The following is a 7,284-nucleotide window of genomic DNA, read 5'->3' on the forward strand; positions in this document are numbered from 1 at the left end:
ACCCAGTAGTGGGATTGCTGGATCAAATGGTGAATCTACATTTAGATCTTCAAAGAATCTTCATACTGTTTTCCATAGAGGTTGTACTAATTTATATTCCCGCTAGCCACGTATGTGCTTTTCCCCCTCATTCACACCAACATCTATTGTTTTTTGACTTTTTAGTAATGGCCATTCTTGAAGGAGTAAAGTGCCATCTCACTGTACTTTTAATTTGCATTTTCCTGATGATTAATGATGTTGATCATTTTTTCATATGATTGTTGACCATTTGTATAGCTTCTTTTGAGAGATGTCTGTTCATGTTCTTTGCCTACTTTTTCATGGGATTATTTATTTTTTTCTTGCTGATTTGTCTGAGTTCCTTGTAGATTTTGGATATTAGTCCTTTGTTGGATGCGTAGTTTGCAAATAGTTTCTCCCATTCTGTGGGATGTCTGTTTACTCTGCTGATTATTCCTTTTGCTGGGCAGAAGCTTTATAGTTGAGTTAGGTCCCATTTATTTAGTTTTGTTTTCATTGCATTTGCTTTTGTGGTCTAAGTCATGAAATATTTACATAGGAGAATGTCTAGAGGAGTTTTTTCAACTTTGTCTTGTAGAATTTTCCTGGTTTTGGGTCGTATATTAAAGTCTTTGATCCATCTTGAGTTGATTTTTGTATAAGGTGAGAGATAGGGATCTGATTTCATTCTCCTATGTGAGGCTTGCCAGTTTTCCCAGCACCATTTATTAAATAGAATGCCCATTCCCTAATTTATGTTTTTGTATGCTTTGTCAAAGATCAGTTAACTATACATATTTGGCTTTATTTCTGGGTTCTCTATTCTGTAGGAACCTGGTAGAACTCCAGGAGGTAGAACTCAAAAAATCACTGGAGCTCCCAAATGACTGGACTCCAAAATGACTGAGCACCCCTGGAGTTTTTATATCTCAGACTTGTCTATACTGAGCCTCCAACTGTGTGTCAACTACAGTTCAGGACTTCCTGCCTGGCACTGGTTTCCACAGATTTTCAGCTCATGAGTATAGGGAAGCTCAAATTTTCCCCTGAAATTTTGATAATTTAGTTGGCTGAAATAAACTGTCAATAGACAGATTAATAGGAGAAAAGGCATAGAAATTTACTATGTGCCAGTAAACAGCAGTCCCATAAAATATCAGACTCAACAAAGGACCAGATGGTTGAAGCTTATATATCATCTTCATAAGACAGAGGAAAGTGGGGGATATAGGCAATTTTTAGAAGAAGAATTAATTGTTTTTAGGGGAAATGAATGGGCCTAAAGAACAAACAGTAGCCTGAGACAAAGTTCATCTGGGTTCTGAGTGTGGTGTCCACATCAGTCTTCCTTCCTGGAATATACATTGATTTCCTCTGATTAATGAAATATCTAAGGAAGGGTATCACAACAATTGGATATTTCCTGAAAGATTCAGTCTTTAGGCAGGGAGGGTAACTTCAGAGAAAGCCCTTCCTTTATTTGCTATTCCCCAAGTGCTTTGAAGTCCAAAGAGGCATGTTTTGGGGCATCATTTTTAAGTCTCCACTAGGGTTTCTGCTTTAGTAAGTTTTGATTCTCTCTATTTTCCTCTTGGTCTCTCTAATTTGGGGGACAGGGATTTGTCTTATGACCTCATGTCTCTGATGGATCTAAGACAATGTATTCAGTTTTAGTTTGTTCAGCTTTTTATTTGTTATTAGGATGAAATGATAACTTTCAGGTTTCTTATATATAAGACCAGAAGCTGAAAGTCCCGCTGTCGTTTTGAAGAAATTTAATGATATGTCTGTGAAGGATTAGGACTTCTGGTTTTGGCCTCAATCCAACAGAAAAAACCCCTCCTCAATTTTGGCTTTATAGAACACAGCTTACCTACTTCTTCCCCATATTGATAAACAAAATCTACATATGATATATCCAACCATTGTACTTGGAAACTTCAATATGATATGCCTGATCAGCATACATAGAAACTTCCATATGACATTGCCAATCAGAGAATATAGGTTCTTCCATGTGATATACCTGGGCAGCATACAGAGAATCCTACTATATGACATACCCAACGAGTGTACATAGGACCTTCCACGTGGCATGCCCAACCAGTATACATGGGACCATCCATATAACATGCCCAAGTAGACATTTAAATTTAGGTCAATAGTCTCATTTTCATGACAAGACTGTTGGGAAAGCACTTTAATAGGAAAAGAGGAATCCTGCTAGAATTTAATCAATCTAATCCTTCCTTCACAATTATGAACTTATATCTAATGATCAGTAGGTATGCAAGGAACAGAAACAGCAAAACAGAAAAGGCCCAAGACAAGGAAGTAGAATACAGACCTTGAAAAAATGAATAAATCACACATTAAAAGATATGTTTTATTATTATTATTTTAAATATGGAATGCTTCACAAATTTGCATGTCATCCTTGTGCAGGGGCCATGCTAATCTTCTCTATATTCTTCCAATTTTAGTATATATGCTGCCAAAGCGAGCACAAAAGTTATGTTTTAAAAAAAAAATCTACTTAGTCTCTTCACAGCTACACAAGAAGATATCGCATTTTTTTTAAGAAAATGGAATGCATCGAGAATTTACATGCCATCTTGTGCAGGGGTCATGCTGATCTTCTCTGTATCATTCCAATTTTAGTATATGTACAGCTGAAGTGAACACACATATTGCATTTTTAAAGAAACATAGAATGATAAATGAAAAGGGGCAATAGGAGAATAAGAAAAATTCTTAGAAATTAAAAGTATGTGATTATCAAAGAGAAATCAAAAGAACACTAAAGCATTAATGAAATAAAAAGTCTGCCAGAACAAAAAGAAAATGCAATATATTCACTCTAGCAAAACTTCAATCAAAACAGTAGACTGAATGTATTGTCTTCAAGGTTTTTAAAGTAAATTATTTTAACTAACATTCTGTATTTAAACTGAGTAACAACCACAAGGACAAAATTAAGAATTTTCTGCATGCAAGATATCATAAAATTTACCTTTAATGCACTTATTGACCAAGAAAAATAATTAAGAATATGTCCTAGGAATATTAAAATATAATCTAAACATCTAATCAAAAAGAAAAAAATAATGTATAATTATGAGAGGAGAGAAATGAAAAGAAAGCTTAGAATACAAGGTGTGCAGTAGGCTTAGACAGCAATTCACAACAAAACACAGTGAAATTGTGTTCACTTTAACAAATTATGTATTTGAAAGCTGAATGAACTTAGTGCTATGGTGCAGGCATAGTATCTTTTTTTTTAAGTGGAAAAATGTAAACAAGTCATTGAAATTTCAGGAAAATCCAAAAGTTGTTTGAGTAATTGAAGGTCTGAATTCTGGGAAAAAAAAAAAGTCAATTATTTAACCTGGTAGTATTCAATCCATGCTAGAGCTAACAAACAATTGGGAAGTGGAGAGGAAAATAAAGAAAGGCAAGGGAATGTGGGGCCACTGATTTTTTTTTAATTTTCTGTGGCAGGAACTGAAGACACATTTTGTAGAAGTTGATGGATTAAGAAAAAGAAGTTGCATTTTATTACCTATCCTAAAGATAGAAGGTGATCTGAACATTCTAATATCACTTGCCAAGACTGTTGGAGCATGGGGAAGAGAGGTATTAGAAATGTAGATGAGCTAAACTTTTGTATTTCAAAGTAAGGAGTCCATAGTTACTATTAGATACTGGTTAACCAAAAACACATACGGAAAACAATATATTATTTGGAGAGAAAGAGTTGAAGATGTTTACCTCTAGGGAATGATAATTGGAAAGAACATAAGAATTTTGTACCATCTGTTTAGTTTGAGTTTGTCGATTTTTTTTATCATGTGCATTTATTATTTACTGTAAAAGTCAGAGTCCTGTCATGAAGTGAAGGCATATTCAAACTGAGTAAACAATGGAGCATTTAATTAAGGGATTATTTATTATAATTTTGCTTTCTCCATCTCTACAAACAGTAGATAGTGTTGTATCCTGGCTTAGTAACAGTAGGGGCCATTACACCTCCTAGGTCTGAAGAATGGGAGGGAGTGGTCACCAGAACTGGGAATATTATATAAGGTACATGGTTAGAACAGCCTGACAAGAAGGTGGCATGTGCAAGAGAAACACAGCCAATCTATAGTGACGTGGAAGAGAGGAAAGACACCAATGGAATAATTACCCTGACTCCATTCTCCTTTCACTCGTCATATTTTGCAGGTTCCTCCCATGACTGACAGCTTAGAAGCCAGAGGTCAAGGGAGCCTATCGATCAATGCACTCCACGCAAATATGTCCCAGGAGCAGGATAGAACAAGGTGTAAAAGGGCGGGACTCTATCTAGAGGGGCAAAATGAAGATATCGAACACATTGACATGAATAAAATATGTACAATGTCATTATAATGTGTCAAATTTGCACAGAAAAATAATCATAAAATATTCAATGTCATAGTCAATTACTGGTGGTGTTTTATGCCAGCTGCACTTTAACTAGCTGGTTAACTGGAGGATTTGAGTGAAAATACTTCTTTTTTTTTTTTTTTTTTTTAAGAGAGAGAGAGGTTCAGGAAACATCTGAAGGGGAATGGGCAAGTGATGCCTGAACGGTACTGGCAGAAGATAAATGGTATGTTATTTTAAGCCAATAGAAAGCTTAATCCCATGAGGGAAACTCTGGGAAATGTACACCATATGAGTCAGAATTACTCCAAGAATGAGGGAGCTAGGACACTTAGCTTCCTGAACCATTGGGTGTGATCTGCCCCTGTAGGTAAAGGGCCTTCCTAGGATCTAGAAAAAAAGACTCCAGGCAGCTAGATGTAGATACTGGCCATTGGATGTTTGTCAAAGCAGAAGAAAGATCTGAAGGGTAAGGGAAGGACATTGTTGGTGTCTATACTTTTGGCCAATATGCCACAAGTACAAATGCACCAGTTACAGTGTTAAGCATGACTGCTTGAATTTACAACCAGCTTTTGAGGATATGGATATGGAAGGTGTTCTTAAAAGTCCCATCTTATTGTTGTGACAGCAAAGATCATTATATAAGTCTGTTATTATTTCAGGCAATTAAAAAACTGTCTTGTAATTATTTGAGTCACATTTCTTTTTAATATTTTTGACAGTCTGTAATTTTAGAATAACACTCTCAAATACATCATTTGCCATATTTTAACACATTGGAGTTACATAATCTGTGTATCAGTGTACCAGAGTGAATTTGGTTTTGTGAAGACCTCAGAAGAAAAGCTTACCTGCAATCTCCATGTCTAAACTTGAATAGATTAAAATGTTCCCTTGATTAGGAAATGTGTAGCTCTGCTGTGTTTATATTTGTTTGTTTTAAATCCAGGCTCATGAATGCCTACTTGTGTAAAACTGTACAATTGAGTGCACTTCTGTATTAGGACTTCTCTGTGCTCAGCTCAATCCCAGATAGGGCTGAGGTGCATGCCTGAGACTCATGCCATCACCCTCATGAGACAGCACATAAATGTATACTGTGTTTCATCATGTCTCATAAGACTAAAGTTTGTTTAACACTTATTTTTTTACATGTTTAAATGTTCGTGTTTGGACTTCTAAGTTATGATAGTGAGTTTAGATTGATTCTTTTTCCTATTGTTGCATTTTAAGAATGTGTTTTTCCAGGTGAGTTGAAAATCTTACCATTGTTTAATTACTCAACTAATATTTGTTGAGTGCATACGATGTGGAGGAAACTGGTCTAGTGCTTGGGATTCCTCAGTGAACAAAAGTGATAAACATCCCTGACCGGCTGCTTACATTTAAGCAAGGAGGGTGAGTCAATAAATCATGAATACATATAATACATTAGAAGGTAATATATGCTGTAGAAAAGTGATGACATAAAGCAGAAAATATTGGAAATGCTAGCATCAGGGAGCAGGGTGTAGTATTAAAAGATCAGAGTGGGTCTCATTGCAAAGGGTAGATTTGAGCAAAGGCATCAGAGGTATAAAGAAATTAGGCATATGAACATAGGAGGAAAAAACATTTTAGGCAGATGTAATAAATAATTTCAAAACTGAAAGACAGGCTTGTATCTTTAAAAAGTGTTTATCTTCTGGTCAAAAGGCTCATTGTAGTTGTTTTGTTGAGAGGGAACTGTGGGAAATTGTGGCTGGAACCAGGGAAGTCAGTTAAGAAGTTCTATTCATCCAAGAAAGAGATACTGAGAACTTGAGTTAATTTAAAATGAATACTGTTTGCTAGGGAAAAAAAGAAATTCTAAAGAAAAATTTGCCCGCGGGCCAATTAAGTTGATCAGGCTTAATATGAAATAAGCATAATGGCATCAGTTCATTTTCAGCTCACGGTGACCAGTTTGATTGGGGTTTCTAAAATGACAAGAGAGATTCAAATGCCTCAGCTGGCTTCCAAGTCAAGAAAGTGTAATGGTGGCCGTTTCTCATTATGGTTCTCTTTTTAAGGTGATAAAAGTCACCTAATTAGTTTGACTTAAATAAAGGATTTTACAAACTGACAGACTTCGTTTTGAAACAAATTAATTGAGTGTACAAAATGACTCTGCTCTTACCTAGTTTTTCAAGCTGAGAACCAAACTGCTAACATGTATGGGAATATAACACTTTGCTGGGTTTTTTATTTTAATTTAAATTTTTTGAGTCTTTTTTGCTATTGTTGCTGTTTTGATATGTGCCCAACTTGATAGTGTATGCTGTGGAAAGGCTAGGAAACATTTCAACCCACTAAGTCCCTCATCAATGGGAAGGAGCACTTTGTATTGTACAACAGAAAATAAATTCTGCTTATCACCTGCTATGGGATATTTATAAAAATTTACTAAGGATAAATTCACAGAGAAATTCCTAATATATTCTAAGAAGAATTCTATCAAAATGTAAAAGTAAAACTAAAAACTTCAACTAGATAAAAACACATCTAAATAATTATTGAATCTAATCTGAAATCGTCTCAGTGATTTACAGAAGGTTGATAATGTTCACAATACTTATTATAACTAAGACTTTGGCCAAATAGTATGTAGAAGAATAAGCATAAAAGTTTTCCTACTAAAAGGCAATAAAAATAAATGTTAAAATATTGAATCAAGGCATTATATTGAAAGACAAAATAAAACCTATTTAAAATAAGACAAAGAAAAAAGAGAAACAAGTTTTATAAATAAAAAATATTATTCAAAAACAAAACCCAAAATCCCATAGCAAATTTTTAGCAGAAAAAAGAAGCACATACTGAAGCTCATACATCACCAAATAGCCTGAC

At 34.8% G+C, this 7,284-nt stretch overlaps 2 non-coding genes across 2 annotated transcripts; both read right to left on the bottom strand.

Annotated features, from left to right (window-relative positions):
- Positions 1-2,403: 2,403 nt before the first annotated feature.
- On the bottom strand, positions 2,404-2,510 carry LOC115933687 (U6 spliceosomal RNA). Its single transcript, XR_004069541.1, has one exon. It is a non-coding gene; the product is annotated as a U6 spliceosomal RNA (small nuclear RNA).
- A 72-nt stretch (positions 2,511-2,582) lies between these two features.
- On the bottom strand, positions 2,583-2,686 carry LOC115933696 (U6 spliceosomal RNA). The gene has a single exon (XR_004069550.3). It is a non-coding gene; the product is annotated as a U6 spliceosomal RNA (small nuclear RNA).
- Positions 2,687-7,284: the final 4,598 nt, after the last annotated feature.

This window comes from Gorilla gorilla, chromosome 12 (genome assembly GCF_029281585.2).
Source record: "Gorilla gorilla gorilla isolate KB3781 chromosome 12, NHGRI_mGorGor1-v2.1_pri, whole genome shotgun sequence".
NCBI classification, from domain to species: domain Eukaryota; kingdom Metazoa; phylum Chordata; class Mammalia; order Primates; family Hominidae; genus Gorilla; species Gorilla gorilla.